Raw genomic sequence first — 26,838 nt, 5'->3', positions numbered from 1 at the left:
CCAGCATGAGAGACATGTGACTAGGAAGCCACATTGTGTTTAAAACCTTTTAAAAAGATATTTCAGGTCTTATGTGGATTTACATGGCCCCATGTTGGGTGAGTAGTTGATCTTTCTCTATCTTGTCTGCCAACTCACAAATAACCACACAGAGACTTCTGATTAATTATGAAAGCATGGCTGATAGCTTAGGCTTGTTTCTAATTGGCTCTTATAATTTAAATTAACCAATTTCTAATAATTTGTATACTGCCAGGTGGATTAATTAACTCATCTGTGTAATGTCCATCTTGCTCTACATCTCATGGCATCTCATCATGACTCTGCCTTTTTTCTTCCCAGTGTTCTCTCTGCCCTGAAAATCCTGCCTAGCTCTTTATTAAACCCACCAGAGTGGCATACTCACAGTGTACAAAAAATATTATTTCACAACAGGAGCTTAATTGTATCCAACTGTGATTTACCATCTTCTAGAAGAGACAGAGCCTTGAGAATCCCTCCTGATTCCATGACCAGTTCTTATAGAGTTGTTCTGTGGGTAACCAGATGGTTGTGAATTTATTGCAATCTGTGTATTCAGTCTAGACAATAGCATTTTGTAGCCCTTGAACCTATCTTCCAGCTCTTATACTCTTCTCCCCTACTTTTCCAGGACCTTATCTCAGATGTAGAACACGTGACTTACATGCCTTGTTGGGGCTGAATACAATACTTTGATTTTTTTCTCAACATTTGAACAATCATGAGTCTGTGTTCACTACAACTCATTGTAAAAGTCTTCTCTGAAAGATTGACAGCGTATTTTATCTGAATATAAGCACAGTTACTTATAAAGCAGTTTGTTGTATGTTGATATAATTAAAGATCAGTAATAACTTTCCCATATGTACTGATGAACTACCCAAACTTTGTTAGCCTGCCATATGCACAGTATTGAACATGGGTTCTCCTATATGAAAGGGGACCTCAAATTCAATCAGAGGGCAGTTTTTATCCCCAACAAAATGAAGCCACTCTTATATTACACAAGTAGGCATTTCTCACCTGGCAGTTTTTCCTTCTGGTTCATAAGGTTCACAGCTGGGGAATTCCCATGAGGTCTCTTCTTACTGAGCAGCCTATTTATCACCCTCCTGTGGTTTGAACTCTAACCCTTATGAAGACAATTATGAGCTCAATACCAGCTTCTTTCTTTATATCTTTCAACCATGGTATCTCCTTCTATGCTAAATCTTTCCAACCACAGTATTTAATCATTTTCCTTTATCTATGTTCAATTATCCCACCTCATTTAAGACTACCTCTGCAACCCTAGGGCTCTTTTTTGTTTCCAGGATTCCAGGGTACTGCATATGAAAAGAAAGAAGGAAAGAAAGAGTGTTAGAAAGTTTAAAAGCAGGATGTGATCTTGTGAGATAATGTGTTTGTCTCTCTGGGTCTTAGTTATTTCATTCAATGGAATTTTTCCAGTTCTCTCCATTTCTCTGGAAATTTCATTTTTTACAGTTGAATAAAATATAACCAAGGAAATTAAAGACATCTATGATTAAAAATACAAAGCACTGAAGAAATTAATTGAGAAAGACACTAGAAGATGGAAAGATTTATTTTGTTCATGAATTAGAAAAATTAATATTATAAAAGGTGTCCATTGTACAAAAGCATCCTATAGATTCAATGGAATGCCAATAAATACCACAGCTATTCTTTAAAGATAAAGAAAAGAAAACATGCATACACACATACAAACAGACACATAATAATCTCAACAATATTGTGGAAGCATTAAAAAATAAGAATATTAAAAGCAACTTTGGGCTGAGCAGTGGTGGCACACACCTTTAATCCCAGCACTCAGGAGGCAGAGACAGGCAGATCTCTGTGAGTTCAAGGCCAATAAAACAACTAATAAAAAACAGGCTACAGTGTTCTGAAAAAAATAAATACAATTGGCTAGGAAACTGTTTTAAAAAGCATTCAATATCTCTGTTGTGTTAGTTACTTTTCTGTTACTATGATAAAACATCATGACTCAGGAAATTTATAGAAGAAAAGTGTTAAATGGAGCATCTTATGCTACAGAGTTAGAGTTCAGAAAATTGTAGCAAAGGCATTGTGGCATGACAGCTGAGAGCTCACATCTTTTATCACAAACAGTTGGCAGAGAAAGTGCACTGAGAAAAGGAGGAGGCTTTTGAAACCTTAAGTTGTTCTCCAGTGCACATCTCTCAGTCCTTCCACAACAGCCACCAACTGGGGACCAAGTACTAAAGTACATGAGCCTATGTGGGGCCATTCTCATTTAAGCCGGCATACTTGTCAACGAAGGAAACACAGGTTGAAACTACTGTATGGTCTCACCTCACCCTAGACTGAATAGAATTTATAGGGTGAAAAATCAGTAATAGCCATTGATTGCCTGTAGCTCTCCATCTATCAATGGCCATTAAGAGATCCCCCAACCAATGTTGGCATGCCAACTAGAATTGTCATCATTCAGGTCTAGTTTAGGAAACCATATTCTTGGAGTTTTGTGGGTGTGGCTTCCTTGTTATACATAGAAGACAACATCTCCAAACAGACTTCCTGGCACTGTGGCTATTAACAATGTTTCCACACCCCTTTTAGCAACTTTCCCAAGGCTTAGGTATAGGGGTTGTATTGTAGACGTATTAGTTAGGGATAAGGCCCTAAGAAACCATTCTATCCTCTATGGTTTGCATTAAAAACAAATGAGAACAACACTAAAGGAATTTACTAAGTTGACAGAGGGAAAAGAAGGGAGGAAATATGTAAATACAGTACTAGTATATTAAATTGCATAAGTAAACATATATATATATATATATATATATATATAAATTTATTATATTTGTGTTTTAATTTTACACATCAGCTATGGATTCTCCTGTCCTCCCCACTCCTGCTCCCGCCCCCTTCCACCCAGTCCCTCCCCTCCATTCCCATCTCCTCCAGGGCCAAGACTCCCCTAGGGATTCATTTAAACCTGGTGGATTCAGTACAGGCAGGTCCAGTCCCCTCCTTCCAGGCTGAGCAAAGTGTCCCTATGTAAGCCCAAGGTTCCAAACAGGCAGCCCATGCACTAAGGATTGGTCAGGGTCCCACTGCCTGGGTACCTCCAAAACAGTCAAGCTATTCAATTGTCTTACTGATCTAGAGGGGCTGCTCAGTCCAATTAAGAAATGTGCTATATCATTGTGGATTTTTGGGGACCTCTCCAGCACTCTGACTATTCCTGATCTCATGTGGTCTTCATTTATCATGGTCTGTTATTCCTCATTATCCCTTTCTGTTCTTGATTCAGCTGGGATCTCCTGCTCCCCTAAGCTTTCTTTCCCTCAAATCTTGCCCTTCATTACTCCCACTGTTGTCCAGGTTGTTCATATAGATCTCATCCATTTCTCTGACATTGTCTGGTTCCTGTACCTTTCTTAGGGTCCCATTTTCTAGGTAGCTTGCTGGGAGTTGTGTAGCAGTCTATTCATCTTTGTTTTACATCTAGTATCCTCCTATGAGTGAGTACATACCATGTTTGTCCTTCTGAGTCTGGGTTACCTCACTCAGGATGATTTTTTCTAGATCCATCCATTTGCCTGCAAACCTCATGATATCATTGTTTTTCTCTGCTGAGTAGTACTCCATTGTGTATATGTACCGTATTTTCTTTATCCATTCTTCAGTTGAAGGGCATCTAGGTTGTTTCCAGGTTCTGGCTATTACAAACAATGCTGATATGAACATAACTGAGCAAATGCCCTTGTGGGCATTATTTTTTCAAAAGTAAGTTTGACACCTTTTCTGTATGTTCCATTTCTCTCAATAATACTTCATCTCAGACTCTAAAAGTCAGCTATTACAGCTCAAATAATTCTTATCAATAGCTGCATATTGCTGTATATGTACATGGAATGATTAAATCAGCCATCCAAGAACTTACTAAGAAGGTACATAGTCCATTAAAAGTGCTGCATTGAATGTCTTACTTATTTTGCCTTTATTTCTCAAGCTTGAAGGTTTCCTACTGGGATCATTACATTTCAGTTTCAAATTGTTGGGAACATAAGCAAAATAATTTGAAATAAAACATATTTCTTCACAAATGAAGAATATACAAATGTGTTGGTGTACCACATTTTCTTTATTGGTATAGCTTATGTTCAGGTTTAAATGAATCCCTAGGGGAGTCTTGGCCCTGGAGGAGATGGTAATGGACAGGGGAACTCTGCTCCACTGCTGGTGGGAATGCAAGCTTGTACAGCCACTTTGGAAATCAATATGTTGCTTCCTTAGAAAATTGAAAATCCATCTCCCCCAAGACCCAGCTGTAGCACTCTTGGGCTTATACCCAAGGAATGCTCAATCATACCATAAGGGCATTTGCTCAGTTATGTTCATATCAGCATTGTTTGTAATAGCCAGAACCTGGAAACAACCTAGATGCCCTTCAACTGAAGAATGGATAAAGAAAATATGGTACATATACACAATGGAGTACTACTCAGCAGAGAAAAACAATGACATCATGAGGTTTGCAGGCAAATGGATAGATCTAGAAAAAATCATCCTGAGTGAGGTAACCCAGACTCAGAAGGACGAAATTGGTATGTACTCACTCATAGTAGGATAATAGATGTAAAACAAAGATGACTAGGCTGCTAAACAGATATATTTTTAAAAGAATATCAGTAAGAAGAAATACTGCTCATGTATACGGGGGAAGGAAGCCTTTATACACTGTTAGTGAAAGGAGGAACTAATGCAGACCTTTGGAAGCTAGTCTGGATGTTTCTGAACAAAGTAAAATTAAAGCTACAATATGTCCCAGCTATTCTACTCTGATCATATACTGAAAATACTTTTTATACCAATACAGGCAACTCTGCATATCCACAGTCACTGTAGCCCAATCATAATAGCTAGAAATTGAAGTGGATGATGAATTCATTTACTGAACATAAGCTATACCAATAAAGAAAATGTGGTACACCAACACATTTGTATATTCTTCATTTGTGAAGAAATATGTTTTATTTCAAATTATTTTGCTTACGTTCCCAACAATTTGAAACTGAAATGTAATGATCCCAGTAGGAAACCTTCAAGCTTGAGAAATAAAGGCAAAATAAGTAAGACATTCAATGCAGCACTTTTAATAGACTATGTACCTTCTTAGTAAGTTCTTGGATGGCTGATTTAATCATTCCATGTACATATACAGCAATATGCAGCTATTGATAAGAATTATTTGAGCTGTAATAGCTGACTTTTAGAGTCTGAGATGAAGTATTATTGAGAGAAATGGAACATACAGAAAAGGTGTCAAACTTACTTTTGAAAAAATAATGACTGTCACTGTATTGATCTATTGATTATAGAGAACAGATAATAAATATGCACATTACACCATTCATTATGTTTATACAGAAGGGAAAGTGTAAATGAGAGCTGTGGATGTGGTAAGGCTGGGTACTTAAAACCTTTATCATTAGATAAGACATGTAAAATGTAGTATTTTTAAATTCATGAAATAATGGATACTGCTTTGAAATAAAGAAGGAATATGAAGCCACAGCATCATTGGTAGTATACAGATCAATTCATATTGTATTTTGCCAATGTACTCTTGAAGCTTATTTTAGCTATGCAAGAATTAACTTCATTCTTTTAACAATTATTTAATTTTTTAACATTACACACAATTTGCATTCCCATGTGAATTTATTCACATATTACCAGCAAGAAAAAAAATCAATAGTGAAATTCCTAAATTCTGTTACTCATTGCTGTATAGCTAATGTTACATAATGTTTGCTCCTGCATGTACTGTTATCTTATTTACTCTAGGAGCATCACTTGTTATAAAATAAGGTACTGTGCATGGATTTCTGTTTTGTTTATAAATATTCATTTTTTAATTAATTCTCCCCACCACACAAATTGATGCTCTTTCTTGCTCTATCTCATTAGAGTACAAACTGGCATCTAGAAAATTAAATTAAAATTAAAAACAAATAAATCTGACTGGGACAAAACAAACAAACAGAAGAATAAATAGCCAAAAGAGACAAGAAACATATATTATCATTTTAAAGATAACATACCAGTGAGAAAATATGAAGATAATATTATTGGAAAAGCTTGAAAAATATTATAAACCACTGGTATTTGTTTTGTGTGTGATGACATTTTACTTTTGAACACAGCTAAACAATAAAGTGAAAATACAAGCATTATATGTTTATATATTATAAACACTTGTATATTATAAGCATATAGTATATAAATGTTTTACATTCCCTGCAAGTTATTCTTCCATGGAGAGCTCAAATTGATCAGACATAGTAAGAAATACTGTGAGTCAGATCAAATGGAAGACTTTTTTCTGACATATATGTCTGTGTGATCAGAGTAGAAACTTCACAAGTGAGAACAAGCTCCAAAATTGTTAGCCTTCATTTTCTCAACATTTACATCCAGTTATGTAACAATGTGAAATGAGAACTCCATATTAGAAGCAAATCCTAGTTTATTGAATCTTTGGTAGAGTATGAATTAGAGATGGTGTTTCCTTTTCTTTTCTGGTACTTACTAATCAAGACCTTTTATAGAAGTATCTTGTTTTAAACAATATGTTATAAACTCATAACCACAACCTCTCACACACATATACTAACAGGGTTTAATCCTAACTGCAACATAATCCTAGACCCTTTAAGGAAGTGCCTTTGTGTATTCTGGCCTTTGTGATGCCCCTTACACATTGCTGTGGCTGTAGAATGGTCTCTCCAGAAGTTGCTTTTTCCATTGCTATATTATGAATGGCAAAAGTACTTTAATTCAGGTGACAATGTTTAGTTATTCATTGCAAACTAATTGTAGATTTCATGCCCAATTTAGGCCCTTTGTTGTAGAATGTAACTTGAAACTGTAAATAGTTCTGGGCATTGAATTGAATGAGGGAATTATGTTTGCTAGTTTTCAGATGATTTTATTTTTAAAATAGTTACAGGCATTACTTAAAAAGTAGCTGCCCTGCCAAGTTCCATCTTCTGTGACCTTTGACTAGTTTTTGTTCCTTGATGACACCAAATCATGTTTAGTAAAAACAAATGCACACTTTAAGCCATAGAGATATATGTATGTATGTATGTATGCATGTGTGTGTGTGTGTGTGTGTGTGTGTGTGTGTGTGTGTGTGTGTGTATCTTAGATTGACCTTGACTTGATTGATAGTGTTTCACTCTACTGCTAGAAATTTGGGTGGAAATTTTATCCCTAAATTCTATCTACAGTGAAATAATGGTAATACATTTTGGGCTATAAGGTGAATACATGATACAGAAGAAATAAACTGGAAATAGGGAACAAAGTAGTTTTCAAAAGTTTCAAAGGAGAAGAAATTGAACAAGGAAGATATTTCAAAATTATTAAATAGCCACATGTCAAACACCAAGAAAGGAAAAACAAAATTGTATTTGTGTGAGATTTAGTTTTATTATGCCCAGATCTATGATTGAAAAGAGCAAATTTTTTTTTTCAGAGAAACTAGACAAATTCACCATGAAAGACAGTCAAATGATCACCATGATTTTTCTTTGAAAACTTTGCAAAGAAGAGAAGAAATTGACTCATGGTTTTGGAGGATTTGATGCTTTTTCCAGGGAAGGTAGGACTTATTATTTTTGAGGCAATTAATATTTTTTCATGAATGTGAGTCATTTGGGAAACATAGTCTTATGACTGGCCAAGACATTCTGCCTGCTGATTAAACCAGAATCTTAAGGAGCATATTAGAAGTAACGGCATACAGAGGAATGTGAAGTAACCAGAGGAAGCAGTAACAGAAGCATGTTTCAGTTAAAATGGGAAGGACCAGATGGGAAAGAATTCCCTCTAAGAGAAAAATAATAACTACCAAATAAAGATTAAGAATGCTAGCTGAGTAGTTTGTGGCTTGCGCCTTTAATCCCAGCACTCGGGAGGCAGAGACAGGCAGATCTCTGTGAGTTCAAGGCCAGCCTGGGCTACGAAGTAAGTTCCAGGAAAGGCACCAAAACTACACAGAGAAACCCTGTCTTGAAAAACAAAAACAAAAACACGCAAGCAAGCAAGCAAACAAAAAAGAATGCCAATGAATGTTTGACTATAACTGAGGTAAATCCAAAAGTTTAAAAAAATAAATGATACCCCCATAGTATAGCTTTAGGAAAAAGGAGAGAGCTTATAAATACTTCTGTTTCTTGTAGAGAGAAAGGTGACAGCTTGAATCTGATAGAAACTTCTATTTTTATCAGTGAAGCAGGGGAAAAGTAATATTCTGAGTACAAAGAAAGATGAGAAGGCCAGAGGTTTAGATAGCAAACCCACCAGAGAACTACAATCTTTCTGGGAAATATAAAGGTCCCTTATGACCCTGGAAATCTTAAAATATGAAAAAAAAAAACTCAGATTTTCTTTCTGTAGAAATTTCCTTCTGCCTGTTTGTTTTGTAGCCATAGAACAGAGTTCGAATGTGGCTCATAGTGACTAGTTTCACCATGAAGTTGGGTATAATTAGTAAATAGATTCATGAAGAGATTTTGGAATGATCATTCTCAGAGATGCTAATTTGTTGGGATAATAACATAGGTTCTGCTGAAAAGTATGAAGTATAGATTCATAAATCTTTAATTAATGACCAAAGACTTGGGATTTTGGAGGCTGCTGCAGTGGGGGGTGGGGGGGGGAAAGGATTGTTGGATTGGTTAAAATTAAGTTATGAGTAGGATCTGTCAAGTTGAGAGGATGATTATGCATAAATGACATTGGAGAGCTGGAACAAACTGCAGCTCAAACATATGAGTATTTCTTTTATTTTTGTATAAGCCTACCATCCTCTTTCTTAGCTTATTCTTTAGAAATGTTGATTATTCTTGAGAATAATCCTGTTTAGCAGTTGTCAGCTTAGTACTGTGTAGTCAATTACTATGCATTTTCAAAAAATATCATTATTATATATTAATGCCCAAAGCATTATCTTTGCTTCTTATGTATTAGTGTAATTAGAAGCCAAATGTACTTAAACTTCAGACTAAAACTACTTGAATGAATAAATCTTCTCAGGCTTTCATATGTTAATGCAAACTTGAAAGTTACCTTGCTTAGTTACTCTGATTTTAAACTCTTAGAAAGGGGCATGTTTATGCAAGTCATGATCAAAGTAACTTACTACAAGGATAATATTAGATTAAAATCTTTATTTACTTACCGTTTCAAACCAGTTTCTTCATAACTGAGGATGTCAAGCTAGTTAGAATGGAGGATGTGGAATTAAAGAAAGGGCAGTGTTTGAAAGACATACAATGATACAAAGGTGCTGATGGTAGCTAGTGATTGTAGATGGAATCTCCACTGATCCTAACTTGTTGTCTGTGTCTCCATTGAACAAATGAGAACAATATTTTGCTCACCCATCTATCAGTTAGATGACTTTTGTAGCTTCTGTTGCTTTATTGGTCTGTGTAATTTATAGACTGAAATTAGCCCCAGTAAAACTTCATATTTCTCACTGAGTCAACTCTAGAGGATAATTAGATCACTTTAATTTAATTTAACTGAGGGGTATGCTTCAAATGTAACCAAATCCATATTTGTGAAAGATACATGACTTTGTTCATAAACATCTATAAAGCATCTTTAGCAAATAGCAAGGCAGAAAGTACAGCATGAAATTTTATTTTCCTTTTCCAATTTTCCTTTATTTGGTATAACATTGCATGGAGAAGTAAAAAACATCTAAGCAGTTATATGCCAGTGGAGGAAAGGTGGGTTTGGTCATAGGGCACATTCTAAAAAGCATCTTACATTGGAAATAATTTGACATGGGCACGGTTTCTGGAAAGTGCCTGGCCAACCACACTGGGTAGTCAGCCTCAAGCATAACACAAGATGATATAGGTACAATTTAGAATACTTTTTCCATTTCAAAATGACCTCTTATCCCTCCAGGGATTAAGTGCTGTTGTACTATGTGACACTGTCACTTTGGTCACTATTAATCAGGGAGAAACAGGCTGCTGTCTCCTGCTGGGCCAGTCCTGCTGTGTCTCCAGAGAATTCTGGATTGAGATTCATAGACACTCTGGGACCCTCCACACATAGCTGGAATTACAAATCTTAAACTCACGAACTGTGGGGTGCCCACCCACAGCCATGTGTGTAGTGAGAGGAGTGCACCATAGCATCTAAACACCAAGACTGACATTGGAGGGGAAAAAAAACCCAAAAAAACAAAAACAAAAAACTTGAAGAGAATGGAAATGCATCTTGGTTGTTTAGTTCCTTGGTCCAATTCCTTGGAAATAATAGTTGTCATTTTATTTTTCAACCTTAATTAATTCTTCCAGTTTCTGCTTCAATGAACTTTAAGGTATTTTAAAAATATCACATGGATTCACTGATGCACTGTGCAATTCCTGTTGCCAGCCTGACAGGCTGTTTTCAGCACACATGTCCAAGTGCCTTAAGCAGAGTGAGTACTTACACTGCATTTCCAGGAAAGTAACAACAGGGTGGTTGGTGGTCTTGGAACTTGCAACAAAATATAGTGTATCTAGCTTTACTATTTTTTATTCCAATAAGCTATTTATTCATTGTTATTGATTCTGACTCTATCTACCACTATTGACAGGGGAGTTCCTTTACAAATTTCATTATAAGCAACCATTAAAGAAATGGCTCTTTAACCTTTCATAGCATGTGTTGAGAGTTTTGGGCTTTGATTTGTTTTTACCTATCTTATTGTACCAAATCTGAAGGAATAATTTAAAATATTCTTCTTTATATTTTGTGTACATGTTATTGACCAAACCAAAAAGAAGTGATAATGGATATACAAAAACAGAATCAACAATGACAGAAGTTATTATCGCCAATTTGTTATTGGTAATTGTGGAATAACTGATAGTGATTGTAGCAGTAGTAGCAGTATAAGCAGTATTTAAGAAGTACATATCTTGTGTTAGGTAGACTGCTACCAATTTAATTTTCCCATTTTACTTCAGGGTACTATGGCAACTGCTATTAGCAATTACAGATGAAGAAAAAACAGTGTTATTAATGATAATCTATAAAGCTATTTCTGATTTAATCATGCATTTAAGTTTATATTTTGATAAATGGATTCAAATATATATGGTCCACTCTTTAATTTTGAATTATACTCAAGATGTATTTGTTTAGGCTTTTCACAAGCCACATTAATCCTCTTGGAAGCATGCCACCACAATATTCTTTATCTTTTTAATTAAGAAATTATATTATTCAATCTTGGTCTCAACAATTCACGCTCTTACAGTCCCTCCTCTTTCTCAACAATTGGACTCCTGGAGCTCCACCTGGAGCCTGGCTGAGGATCTCTGCATCCACTTCCATCAGTTATTGGATGAAAGTTTCAGCATGACTGTTAGGGTGTTTGGCCATCTGATCACCAGACTAGGTCAGATCAGGCTTTCTCTCAACCATTGCCAGCAGTCTACAGAGGATGTATCATTGTGGATTTCTGGGACAAATAGCCAAACCAGTGGAAGCACATGAATTATGAACCAAAGGCTGTGGAGCCCCCAGCTGGATCAGGCCCTCTGGATAAGTGAGACAATTGAATAGCCTGAACTATTTGGGAGGCATCCAGGCTGTGGGACCAGGACCTGTCCTTAGTGCATGAGCTGGCTTTTTAGAACCTTGGGCTTACACAGGGACACATGCTCAGCCTGGAAGGAGGGGACTGGACCTGCCTGTACTGAATCCATCAGGTTTAAATGAATCACCAGGGGAGTCTTGGCCCTGGAGGAGATGGGAATGGAGGGGAGGGGATGGGGAGAAGTTGGGGGTAGGGGCAGGAGGCGTGAGGACAGGGGAACCCATGGCTAATGGCTAAAATTAAAACACAAATATAATAACAAAAAAGTTAAAAAAAGAAATTATGTTATTCATTTTATATACCTATCACAGATCCCCCTCTTCCCTCCTTCCACCCCTGCAGCCTTCCCCCACCCACCCACCCACCTCCCATCCCCTCCTACAAGAATTGTAAGGCCTTCCATGGGGAGTCAGCAGAGCCTGGTACATTCTTAACTGTTTAATGAAGATCACAAAAAAGGCATTAGTATAACCTCCAACAAAAAGATTAAGGTGTACTTTGCCTCAGTAGCAACAAGCTAAACATTATTGTCTATAGAACATAGGACCTATATCCTCTGTCATTTTTCTCTTCAACTTTTTAGAAAAATTCCTTTCATTCTGATGTTAATTTTCTTTTCAAGGTATGACACCCTCTGATAGTTGAAAATGAATGACAATTTTCTCTAACTTCAGCATGACTAGGTTGTTAAGATTATAAATGTGCATTCTCAGACACTTGAACATTGTTCACAGATTGGATTTTGAAGTGTTGGCAATGTTCTTTTTGAGGGGCTAATATCCCTTTCAATAGGGCTGGGGAGGAGGAGCCACCCAATGCAATATTCCACAGACTTTGTCACACTTGGCTGTGAAGCTCAAGACCCTGAGTGACCTGTGGAGCAATTTTTCATCCTTCTACCTTATACTTCTGCATGGCCAACCAGGGCACACACTCCCAGTGCTTAGCCAGACGTTGGTCTACCAAGTACCAATATATTTCCATCTGCATTTTCATGTCAAGGCCATCTTATTTCAAGAATTTCAAGACAAGAGCCTGAGTATAAATATTTTCCTTCACTTATCTTTACCTTGTGAGATCATGGTATAAGAAGAAAAAAAGACTTGTGAATTTGACAGCAACTTAATCAAAGTTAGAGACGTCTGTTCCTTAGATTTTCAAGGAAAACTCCACTTTTTTCAGACAAGACAACAACTCAGCTTTATACTGTAGAAGGAATCTGGGGAACCATGTGGGAGTCCTAGGTACTAACTATGATATCTCAGAAAGTCTTTTGAACATACAATCTATGTAACTGCTTCTTAGATCTAAAGGGATCTCCGGTAGCATATAGAACCCAGGCTGTGATAGTAGGTTGCAATGAACTGGCACTTTATTCATATGACTCTTTTTCAGATGAATCATCTATTACTATTACTATTCTTTAAAGTTGTGGCAGTAACAATATATTAAAAAAAGAAGATATGAATTTGAAAGAGAGCAAGGTGGTGTATGGGAGAGTCTGGAGGGAGGAATGTGAAGGGGTAAATGTTATAATTTTGTTGTAATCTCAAATAGGGCATTTATAAACCATGTGCTCATTCTGTTGTGTTTGTTTCTACATGCAGATAATTAGCTTGTTTTCATCTTCACGGGTATGAAGCCAGAGATCCCCAGACAAAAAGTATCAACTTCAGAGGAACACATTTTAATTATTGAAAAATAACTGAACTCTCATTCAAACAAGTATATTTCAAATCTTCTTTGAAAAAGAAGGGACAAGTAGAGAAGTATAAACAAATCAAGAAAAGTCTGTAGCAGTATGTGAGAAAAAGGAAATTTGAATTGTAAATAAATGCTTTATCTTCAAGTCATGATTCCATGTTACAAAGTAAAACATTAGTAAGTAACTGTAGCATGAATTTTACAGAGTCTTATTAATAAAACAAACCTGGGACCAGGTATTGGGGTGAATGCTGGAAGATCAGAGAAGCAGAACAAGCCAAAGCTTCCTCACCTTGCCTCAGCTGAGTTCCTCAGCTGATCTTGCCTGTTTCCTCAGACTGGAAGCCTCTGAGTCCACATCCAGAATGGGTCTCAGCTGAACTGCTACTCAAAAGCCTAAAAGCTTAACAAGCCAAAAGCTTCTAGTTTCTGGTCCTCATGTCTTATATACCTTTCTGCTTTCTGCCATCTCTCCCTGGGATTAAAGGCTCACTTTCTTAGATTAAAGGTCTGGGTCACCATGCTTGGCTATATCCTTGGACACACAGAGATCCAGGTAGATCTCTGCCTCTGGAATGCCAGGATTAAAGGCTTGTGCTACCACTGCCTATCCTCTATGTTTAATATTGTGGCTGTTCTGTCTCTGACCCGAGATAAGTTTATTAGAGTGCACAATATTTCAGGGAATGCAATACCAACACACGTAACTAACACAATTGGTTGACCTTAGCAAATATCTCATTACTCTCTGAGTATATTTTAAAAGCCTACATTAAATATGTGGATATAAGAAATTTTAAAATTATCTACTAAATGAAATCACATCAGAGTAGGTTTAAAATCTACCTTAAATTAAATATCAAACAAATAAAATCAAAACATAAACCCCAATAGTTTGTATAATTAATATAAGCTTTTGAGCTTGACAAATATAAGTTTTGATGAATGGATTATTCTTCATAATAATACACTATATATGCAGTCTTTGAGCACTGTGTAATTTTGGATTTGGATCGTACATTTATCATTGAAAAACACAGGTTTTTAAAAATCTGATATTTATGCAGTCAGTCATATGCAACCATTAATGAGAAAATATTGTTTTATTTACTTTTGGTACCATATTTACCCCTACTTTCACATATATTTGTAAACTATATATGTATTTGTATGCATATGTATGTAAAAATACAATAAACTTACATATTTTTCTTGTGCACTTAATTTCCCTTAGTGTTCTATTTATCAGCTTTTTATGTCATTAATATTATTAGAAATATATTTATATATTTTAATTTTTAGCTTTATCTTAATTACCAAATAATTGTTTTGATGATTACCAAATAGCTGTTCATTTGTTTTATTTTATTTCTTTACATTGGTAAATTACCTAAGATGATTTTTCATATGTTAAACTTTGATATGTAATAACTCTTTCAAAATTGTTTTCTTGATATAGGATTGGAGAAAGATGTATCTATTTTTAAGGCTTTCAAAAGTGTCATTAGTGTTTCTTCAATTTCAGTAGGACTCTGTAAATCACCAAAATTTCTTGAGAGAATTTTATGTGAACATTATAACATTTAAAAAATATTTTGAGACTTTACATGGTAGGGCATATTAGGAATGTGCACCTTGGTTCAGCAGATTAACTTCATATGTCTTAATTTGTCTCTATGATTGTCTGCTTTCACTTATCTTTTTCCCAATGTAACATTTTGTTATTAAATTTAAATTGTTAGATAATGATTATTAGTTAATTAATTATTATTATCATAAATATTGGTATGATTATTCTTGCCAATGTTTATACACAACACACACACACACAAACACACACACACATTAATGTACATAGTACCAAACTGCCCTCTAAATTTTCATATCTCTACTGATAAATTATTTTAGCTCTGCTCTCATAATTCATCAGAAAAGTTTCTCTCTCTCTCTCTCTCTCTCTCTCTCTCTCTCTGTGTGTGTGTGTGTGTGTGTGTGTGTGTGTGTGTGTGTGTGTGTGTATTCCTGGTACCTGTGCCACAAATTCTGGACAAATTAACAACATTAGATACCTGTGAAGTGAATCTTGGATAAAAATCAGAAAAAAAAAACAATTACCCCATGATGCCATCTCATCCTGTACCCATAGACATATCTTATTACTACAATTACCCACTGGAACTTGATAGTAAGACCCTGTTGCTCAAGACACCAAACATACACTTTTGTCACAGGACAAAGAGAAATAAAGTTGCACTGACTAGGGAACTTCCACCCTGTTGGTGAGCTTTCATAATATAACAGGCAGGGAGCTAGGTAAACTACTAAGGGGAAAAAGATATAAACAGTATTATCTACCCATAAGCACTGTCAACTAAAGTAATAATGGATGTGGAAAATTCATTTAGTTTATTCTGGGCCTTCTGTGTGACCCTGTGTAAGCTATATGACCTTAGGTTCCAAATGATACTGCCAATTGAAGCCTAGTGGAGCCACTGGGTAGGCACACAACTTAAGGTAATGATTTCCCCTTTTCCTTAATAATTAAAAAAAAAATGCTTCAGCAGTGAGGAACCCAGTGGCCTAGTCCATAGTATATATTCTGTACTTGGTACTATTAAACTTCCTAAAAATCCCAGAGTGAAACCTAGGGCCTATGCTGGGATACTTTACTCAGTCTAGGTAAAGGGAGGAGAGGACTGGACCTGCCTCAACTGAATGTACCAGGCTGAGCTGAATCCCCAGGGGAGACCTTGCCTTGGAGGAGATGGGAATGGGGGGTGGATTGGGGGGAGGGCAAGGGTAGGGTGGAAGGAGGGAGGACAGGGGAATCCATGGCTGATATGTAAAATTAAATTAATCATTAAATAAATAAATAAATAAATAAATAAATAAATAAATAAATAAATGAATAAATAAATATAATTCTGCATAACAACAAAAAAAAGTACGTAAAGTATGTGCATACTTGTATCATTTACAGTATAGACAAAATATTGAGCCAATGTTTATACATGGATGTGTTTATATAGAGGGACAATCTCTCAATCATGATCGAAGAACTTTCTAGTGAATTGCAATGGAAGAGGAGAAGTACAACTGTACAGTGTGCAGAGAATACGTGCTCCTGAGTGGTCATCTCTAAAGAAGACATTTACAACTTCCTCTTCATGGCCTGGCCAGTGAAAAAGCCAATGTAAAGATGACAAGAGGCAAAACGAGAGGATGGCTGAGGAATGCCATCTTCCATGCAACAAATGGCCATTGCAATTACAAATTCTCAACAGCTAGACATTACACTGGGATCCAACTTTTTCTTAAAATGGTTTTAACAAATTTTAGTTTCTATAACTGATGTGAATAACACATATCTGATGACAACTGCTGTAACATCCACTCTGGAATGGAGATGGGCTCGAATGTGCCTGTCCAACAAGCCTGAGGGAGTTGATATTGTTGCTCTATAAACCCTGACTTGAGCACTGGTCAGAACTGACTGGATTTAACCTTGATCTTACCCATTACCCATTGGAATTTTTCAGCCAACTTTTTTTCATTAAATATATTTTGACCATATTCTTTCCCCTCTCCAAGTCTTCTAATACCCTTGTTGTCTCCCTACAAGACTCAATTTCATGTTCTTTCTTTCAAATAGAAACACATCTATTTCCCTTTCCCAGGGAAATCCATGCATCCCTCTTAGGGGAAATAGATGAGATCTCAGGAGTAAACTGGAGGTGAGGAGGGGCAATAGAAGGGAGTGGATGGGGGACTAGAAGATGAGGGAAATGGAAGGTTGAGCTGGGGGAGGGATAGAGTGGGAGAGCAATGAAGGAGATATCTTGATGGAAACTTGGTGCTAGAGTAATTCCCAGAAATCCACAAGGATGACCTCAGCTTAGACTAATAGCAATATTGGAGAGGGTGCCTGAATGAGCCTACCCCAGCAATCAGATTGGTAAATATCCTAACTGTCCTCTGTTGCAACTGCCTGGACCAGCAAAGATGACGCAACACTGGAGCTCTTCTTTAAGCAGTTTATTCAGGACCTTGTTAGTAGCGATGTCTCTCTCCCTGGCAAGCCTCTCCCAGCCTTTAAGTAGGTTGGGGCTACCAACCCCAGACAGCCACGTGGGCACTATCCATAGGTCCACGCATATACAAGTGGCACACAAATCCAGCCATAGCCAGATAAGGAGCTGTTTATCACAAAGAGCACTTGCCTTTGCCGTCGGGAAGGCAGAGGGTGGAAGCCAATGCTATCTTTAAGGTGCGGCTACACGCAGCTCTCTACAGTCGTCATAGAGCCTTCATCCAGTAACTGAGAGAAGCAGATGCAGAGATCCATAGCTAAGTACCAGACCGAGATCCGAGAGTCTAGTTGAAGAGAGATTACAGAGCAAGGGGGGTCAAGACCTTGATGGGGAAATGTACAGAAACAATGGAACCAAGCTCATAAGAACTCATGAACTTTAAACCAACAACTGTGCATCCTTCATGGGACCAACTATACCCTCTGCATATGGGTGTATGACCAAGTTGTGTAGCTTGGTCTTTTTTGAGGGACCACTGGCAATGGGATCAAGATCTATCCCTGGTGCATGAGCTGGCTTTCTGGAGCTCATGCCCTATGCTCACCCTTGATGCAGTAGAGAGAAGCTTGATCCTTGTTCAACTGAATGTGCCAGGCTTTGCTGACTCCCTATGAGAGGCCTTACCCTTTTGGAGGAGGGAATGGAGGAGGTTTGGGGGAGGAAGGTTGCCAGAGGGGGGTGGGAGAAGGAATGAGAGGGGGATCTGTGGTTGGTATGCAAAATGACTAAAAAATTCTTTAAAAAAAAAAACCACAAAAATAAACACACACACTTTGCTTCTTTCTGTTGTCAAGAGGTCTTCATTTATCATGGTCAGTTATTCCTTGTTCTCCCTTTCTGTTCTTGATCCAGTTGGGATCTCCTGCTCCCCTAAGCTCTCTTTCCCTCAAACCTTGCCCTTCATTACTCCCACTGTCGTCCAGGTTGTTCATGTAGATCTCATCCATGTCTCTGACATTGGGCAATCCCTGTGTCTTTCTTAGTGTCCTAGAGAGGTCCCCAGAAATTTACAATGATATATCCACTGTAGACTGCTGGCAATGGTCGAGAGAAAGCCTGAACTGACCTAGTCTGGTGATCAGATGGCCAAACACCCTAACGGTCGTGCTGGAACTCTCATCCAATAACTGATAGAAGTGGATGCAGAGATCCTTGGCCAGGCCCCAGGTGGAGCTCCAGGAGTCCAATTGTCAAGAAAGAGGAGGGACTGTAAGAGTGTGAATTGTTGAGACCAAGATTGGAAAAGCTCAGGGACAAATAGCCAAACTAATGGAAACACATGAATCATGAACCAAAAGCTGTGGAGTCCCCAACTGGATCAGGCCCTCTGGATAAGTGAGACAATTGAATAGCTTGAACTGTTTGGGAGGCACCCAGGCAGTGGGACCTGGACCTATCTATCCTTAGTGCATGAGCTGGCTGTTTGGAACCTTGGGCTTACACAGAGACACTTTGCTGAACCTGGAAGGAGAGGACTGGACCTGCCTGTTCTGAATCAATCTGGTTTAGCTGAATCCCCATTGGAATCTTGGCCCTGGTGGAGATGAGAATGGAGGGGAAGGGCTGGGGGGAAGGTGGAGGGGGGGGGGGGGGGGAAGTTCAGGGGAACCCATGGCTGATATGTTAAATTATAACACAAATATAACAAAATAATTATAGTAATAAAAAGAAATAAGTATGGTAGTTTCTCAGAAAAAAAAAGTAAAACACACACAATGAAAATCAAAACAAACAAAAATAAGACGTCTCACCCCCACAAAGCACACAAATACATGAAGTCCATTTTGTGTTGGCTAGCTTCTGAGCATGAGAACTATCTCTTAGTTTGGTTTATACACCATGTATCAACCTATTGTAGAAAACTGACTATATTTTTCATAACAGGCACCAGCTGAAAATAGCTTCTTGATAAGGGTGTGATTTTTGAATCCACTTACCCTTATTTGTGCTGAGATTTTGTCTAGTTTGGACTTTGTCATGTCTTGGGCATGCTGTGACAGTGTCTATGAGTCCTGTTGTGTCTGAAAGATACTGCTTCCTTGGAATCATCTGGAGTCATCTTTCACTCTGGATTTACTATCTTTAGCCTCTGATTCTAAATATATCCCTGGGGTTTGGGTGGAGTGGAGGGTTGAAAAAGATAGCACATTTGGGCCTGAGTGCTCCAAGTCTTTCAATCTCTGGGCATCATCTAGTTACAGGTCTTTGTGTTAGTTGTCATCTACTTCAGAAAGAAACTTCTTTGAGGAGTGCTGAATTTTAAGTTATATCCACCTCACTTTTACATTGAAGAAAATTCCATTTCGTTTTGTTGTGAGAACTAAATGAAAAACTGTGTTAAAGTGTCTAATCTGTCATAAGGTCTCATAATACTAATTCTGCTCTGCTCTCTGTGGAGGCATCCTGTGGTGCTTTATTGATTCTCTGAGTCTCTTTCTCTAGAGAGTGCCTCTCCATTCATAACTTTCTGATGCAACCCAGGAACTTTTAATGCTTCATTTTGACACCTTCCTGAGAAGGTATTGAACTGAAAACTCAGCATTTGAGAGAATTATTTATTATTAGAAGAAGCATTAAGTTATTTTTATGTTACCAACTCTCTCTAAAGTTTGCAATTTATACATCATTTTCATGTTTCTCTCAGAGTTTTATCATAAAAATGACTCATTAACTTAGACAATTCTGCAAAACTGAATGTAAAAATTTTTAAAAAGTCAAAGTGGTTTTAAGTTTTGCACTAGGAAGGGCATGATCAGAAACAAATCGAATTAAGTGACTATATTTACACATTGATAATGTTGTTATTTTTTAATAGACAGAGCCAAATAACAAAGCATTTTCTTGTAGACGTTTTAGAATTCAGGAAATCACATGTCATATTGTGCAAACATGAGATTAGATTCCAAATACACACTAATAATGTATTAAGACACAAGACTTTCTACTCAATTTCAAAAAGTTATTAAAGTAATTTCATCTAATACTTTCATTAATCATTTAATAATAATGTCTCAAGCTTTATTGTGACCACATGTTGTTTATCAATTTATTCAATTACCTAGAAAGAAGTTGTGTAACATGGAATGATCATATATACCAATTGCTTCATGATCAATATTATCTTTTAAGATCTAATATTGGAAATATATTATTTCTTACCACATTTTTATTTTATGTTAATTTTTTTAAGTCTTTCCTAAAAAGAGAAAAAATGTATACCTTGGAGTGGGACCATTTTATCTTCCAAATACTTTTCACTCAATGAATATTTTTCAATATTTTCTCAGGTGAAGAATATTGAACCACATAACTTCAAAGTTCACACTATATTTAGTATGGATTGCATTTTAGTGAATCTTTATGATTGATTTCTGCAAAGAAATACGTTGGAATATTGAAATGTAGCTCTCTGAATATTTCCTTGCTTCCCTCCATTACCCCTTCTCTCCCATCTTATCTTCCTTTTCTCATTCCCTCCTTGCCTCCATGTTTTTTTTTGTTTTTGTTTTTGTTTTTGTTTTTTTTTTTTTATTCCTTGCAACTGAATATTCTGTGGCTGAGTTTGGCTCTGAATTCTATACGGAGAGCTACATGTGCCTTGGAACTTCTGATCTTCCTGCCTGTCTCCAGAATTCTGAGATGGAAAAAAATGGGTTTTCCTTGCTAAATTGAAGTGGTTCCAGTGACCAAATCCAAGATTTGAGCATGATAAACATTCTTCTACCTGAGTTGTTCTTCAGCCCTTCAAATATTTTGGATAGGTTATTCAGACTTCTCATTAATGGTGTGGCTCTAATTTAACCTGCTCTTTCTGCCTTGCCCTTGTCTTATTATTGGTGTTGGACCATGATTCTCATTTCTCATATCTATCAATTCTTTGTATTTCCAATATTTCATAACTGGTGTGGATGATGCTAAAAAATAATTACACACTGTTTTAGATTTCCTTTTCAATTTTATTTCTACAATAGTTTGAGCATATACCAGTGTTTGCAGGACAAGAAATATTTTTCTAATACTTCTTTACTAAAAGAATCAGTCTACCTCAGGTCCCAGATATATCACTTTTGGGCATATACCCAAGGAATACTCAACCTTACCAGAAGGACACATGTTCATCTATGTTTATAGCAGCATTATTCATAATAGCCAGAACCTGGAAAGAACCTAGATGCCCCTCAACTGAAGAGTGGATAAAAAAAATGGGGCACATATACACAATGGAGTACTACACAGCAGTGATATCATGAAATGATATCATGAAATTTGCAAGCAAATGGCTGGAATTAGAAAATATCATTCTGAGTGAGGTAACCCAGGCTCAGAAGGAAAAACATGGTATGTACTCACTCATAAGTGGATACTAGATGTAAGACAAAGTATAACCAGACTACAATCCATAGCTCCAGAGAAGCTAGCTAACAATGAGGACCCTAAAAGAGATGCATAGATAGTCCAGCAAAGGAGAAATAGATGAAGTCTACATGAGCAAACTGGGAGTGGGGAGGTAATGGAGGGCAAAGAATGAGGGATGAGAACATAAGGAAATGGGAGGGTAGAGCTAGAACAGGGACAGAGTGAGAGAGCAAAGAAAGAGATACCATGATAAATGAAGACATCATGGGAATAGGAACAGGCAGGGTGCAGGGGAAGTTCTCAGGAATCCATAAGGATGTCCCCACCTTGGACTACTGGCAATGGTCAAGAGGGTGCCTGGAATGGTCTACTCTGGTGGCTGGACTAGTGAATACTCTGTCATCATAGAGCATTCATCAGTGACTGATGGAAGCAGGCACAGAGATCCACAGCCAGGCTCCATGCTGAGCTGTGGGAATCCAATCGATGAGAGAGAGAAGGGATTCTACAAGCAAGGGACATTGAGATAATTATGGGAAAACATGTAGAGATGACTGGCCACATTAGTGAAAACCCATGAGCTGTAGACTGATAGCTGTGGAGCCCCCATAGGATTAGACTGGGTCCTCTGGATATGGTAGACAGTTGTTTAGCTTGAACTGTTTTGAGGGCCTCCAGGCAGGGAGATCAGGATCCACCCCTGGTGCATTGGCAGGCTTTTTGGAGTCCAGTGCCTAGGGTGTCACACCTTGCACAGCCTTAGGTGCAGGGGAAGGGGCTTAGACCTGCCTCAGCTGAGTGTGCCAGGCTCTGCTGACTCCCCATGGGAGACCTTGACTTGGGAAATGTGAAGATGGAGAGTGGCTTGTGGGGGAAGGATGGGAGGTAGGAAGAGGGAAGAGTGGGGAATCTTTGGTTGGTATGTAAAGTGAGTAGAAAATATCATCATCATCATAAAAGAGAATAGAATGTCCAATATCCAATAGAATATTAAATAGATTTTAATAGTATTAGTGAAACAAAGAAAAATTATATACAATTAATGGCATTGGAACTTCTCTATTACATATCTCATATTGAAATGAAACTATGTAAAAAATCTCCCAAGGTCACAATGACATTATCATTTATTTATTATGATATTATATTCTATGATTATTATATTAGAAAAAGATAAATTAAAAAACCAAACTTTGCTTGGGGTGGTAAATGCCTATAATTCCATCACTCAGAAGGCAAAAGCAGTAGGATTTCTATGAGTTTGAGGCCAGCCTAGTCTACAAAGCAAGTTCCAGGACAGAGGGAAACCCTGTCTGAAAAAAACCAAAAACCAAAAACCCCAAATCTTATGTTTATGATATGAAACTGAGTCATCAGAGACTGAGTGATCATCAAACCTGTGGACATGGGAACAATGTAAAATTTTAATTCCCAAAACTGAGAACCTGTATTTCTTGTCATTTCTTTGGTCCATGAGCAAATTGCTTAATGTCTTCAAGCTTCTGGCATTTCTCAAACACATTGGTGTAGCAGGAATCTTAAAGGTACTTGTTAATAAAATCAAACCTGAGCCAGGTATTGGGTGAATGCTGGAAGATCAGAGAAGCAGAACAAGCCACACCTTCCTCACCTCGCCAGTTCCTCAGTTGATCCTGTTTTCTCAGACTGGAATCCTCTCAGTACTCATCCAGAATGAATCTCAGCTGAACTGTGCTGCTCAAAACCTAAAAACTTAACCAGCCAAATGCTTCTAGTTTCTGGTCTTCATGTCTTATCTATCTTTCTACTTTCTGCTATTACTCCCTGGGATTAAAGGCATGAGTCACCATGCTTAGCTGTATCCTTGAACAGAGGGATTTCTGCCTCTGGAATGCTAGGATTAAAGGTGTGTGCTACCACTGCCTATCCTCTATGTTTAATATTGTGGCTGTTCTGTCTCTGACCCCAGATAAGTTTATTAGGGTGCACAATATTTCGGGGAAACATTACCACCACACATTGGATATGAAATATAACTCCATAATACTAGTTAATAAATAATATTTCATTTTTTTACATTTAAAGTTTTTTTAATTTAAAATTTAGTCAATTTACATACCAATCACAGAGCCCCTCTCATCCTTCATCCGCCCCCCCTCAGCCTCCTCCCTGCCTCCCTCTTCTGGCCAATCCCCCCCAATTCCCTCCTCCAAGGGGGTAAGACCTCCAATGGGTAGTCAGCAAAATCCTGGTACATTCAGTTGGGGCAGAACCAAGCCCCTTGCACCCTGTGTCAAGGGTGAACAAGGAGTCTCACCATAGTGAATTGGCTCCAGAAATGCAGCTCTTACACCATGGATAGATCCTGATCCCACTGCTAGGAACCCCTCAAACAGACTAAGCTACACAACTGTCTCTTGTATGTAGAGGGCCTAATTTGATCCCATGCAGGTTCCACAACTGTCAGTCTATAGTTGGTGAGTTCCCCTGAGTTCAGTTTTCTCTGTAGATTTCCCTATCATGATAGTGAGCCCCCTTGCTTATATATTCTCCCTCCCTTCTCTTCAGATGGACTCCTGGAGCTTGGCCTTATGCTTGGCTGTGGATCTCTGCATCTGCTTCTCTCAGTTAATGGATGAGGGTTCTATGAAACTAGGTACCAGGGAAATTCCCAGGAATTCACAAGGAGGACTCCAGATTAGACTACTAGCAATAGTGGTGCCTAAACTGGCCTACACCCTAAACAGATTGAATACAGTAATATTTCAAATAAACCATTATTTGTTTCTTTGTTCAGTTCATTGAAAACATGAAATATATGGGTGGAAGTCACATCCCATACAATTTAATAAATGTGTTAGAAAAGTTTCTTTGTTTTTGACTAAATAACTGTAGCCATTTTAAAGATACATATTACAATCAATTACAAACTCATGAATTACTAAGAAGTCAGTGTGGGGTCATGTAAGAAGTTCAAAGGAGTAGGTATAGGAAGGGGTTGGAGGAAGGAAAGAGAAAGAAATGATATAACTGTGTTTTAATTAAAACAAAAAATACATTGTTAATTAAAAATCTACATATGTTAAATCCCTAAACATAGAATAAACAGCCATTGTTCTTTATTCTTAGGCATTGGCTTCTGAAAGATGAGATATCTAAAACATCAACTTAATTATTTGTCTAAATATCAGGAGGATAAAGCACTTAATGTTATTGTGATGAGTTTTTATTGAAATCTGTCCACCTGATTAGGCTGAAATCATTACCAAAATTCTATTTTAAGTCTAGTGGACATACTGTGTGAGGTTATTGAGATCAAAATGAAGGCATTTGCCATGGCTCAAATACTTTCCTGTAGGTTAGCTTCTATCTTATTACAATACATGTGATATTCTTAACAAGAGCCACATAAAATAATTTAAGATGGTCCTTAAATAAACTACAGGTGTGAAAACATGGAACAATAAGGAAATCTGAAATTAATTCATAATGAATCCACAGGATTCCTGGCAGGGATTGCCTGGATCACTGGACTTCATGGTTGCCTTTTGTCCCAAACACACAAAACACCAACTTTGTAGTGTGATGATATCACATCACACAACACTTGCAGACTCTTGGCTCTTTGTTTCATTGCTGTTGGTGGTGATGTTTTTTTGTTTGTTTTTGTTTTTATTAAATATTAAATAGTTTCCATGCATGTAGAAACATAATGGCTTAATTCCATCAAGAAAGTTAAATATTTTGCTACCAAAATTATCCATCATGAATCAAATTAATATACCTGTGGGCTGTTTGGTATTATTGTTAGATTTTAAATATTTTGTTTTATTTTCTGATTTAAACTTTTATATAAAATATTAAGTGAATATCAGCTTATGAATAATGCAGGATTTCCAACAATGTCTGCAATGACCCTGAATATATTAGTTGCCAATTTATACTACCAATGTGTGGCAATTGGTCTCAGAATTGCTTATTATGAACTGAAAATATCAGTCACACTGTAGATGCTGAAGAATCTCCATGTCCTTTAGTAATATGTGTTCAATCAATGTTTAACTCTTTGTGAAAAAAAAAAACACCAAACAAATACATGTTTCTCATCAGCATGCAAATTTGATTTCATCTTTAATAAATCTTAAAATCATATATATGCAAAACATTTTAAGTACATTTCTTGTTTGTTTGTTTTGAGTTATTTGTTGTATGTTTGTTTTTAGAGACAGGCTTCTTTACATAGCCTTGGATGTCTTGAAACTAGCTGTGTATACTAGATTAGCCTCAAAATCACTGAGATCTGCTTTTCCAAGGGGTAGGACTAAAGGTATGTACCAATACACCCCCTTAAAATACATATCTTTTTCTTCCTTCCTTTCTTTCTTTTTTTCTTCCTTCCTTCCTTTCTTTCTTTCATTTACTTATTTATTTTGTTGTTATTATTATGTTTTTTAATTTTTATACATCAGCCATGAGTTCCCTTGTCCTCCCTGCTCCCGCCCCTACCCCCACCTTCCCCCCTGCCCCTCCCCTCCATTCCCATGTCCTCCAGGACCAAGACACCCCTGGGGATTCATTAAACCTGGTGGATTCAGTACAGGCAGGTCCTGTCCCCTCCTTCCAGACTGAGCATGTGTCCCTGTGTAAGGCCAAGGTTCCAATCAGCCAGCTCATGCACTAAGGACAGGTCTGAGTCCCACTGCCTGGGTGTCTCCCAAACAGTTCAAGCTATTCGATTGTCTCACTTATCCAGAGGGCCTGAACCAGTTGGGGACTCCACAGCTTTTGGTTCATAATTCATGTGTTTCCATTAGTTTGGCTATTTGTCCCTGAGCTTTTCCAATCTTGGTCTCAATAATTCACACTCTTACAGTCCCTCCTCTTTCTTGACAATTGGACTCCTGGATCTCCACCTGGTGTCTGGCCAAGGATCTCTGCATCCACTTCCATTAGTTATTGGATGAGAATTCCAGCACAACCATTAGGGTGTTTGGCCATATGATCACCAGA

This window comes from Onychomys torridus, chromosome 10 (genome assembly GCF_903995425.1).
Source record: "Onychomys torridus chromosome 10, mOncTor1.1, whole genome shotgun sequence".
Taxonomy (NCBI): domain Eukaryota; kingdom Metazoa; phylum Chordata; class Mammalia; order Rodentia; family Cricetidae; genus Onychomys; species Onychomys torridus.
Note: the sequence above shows the minus strand (reverse complement) of the source record.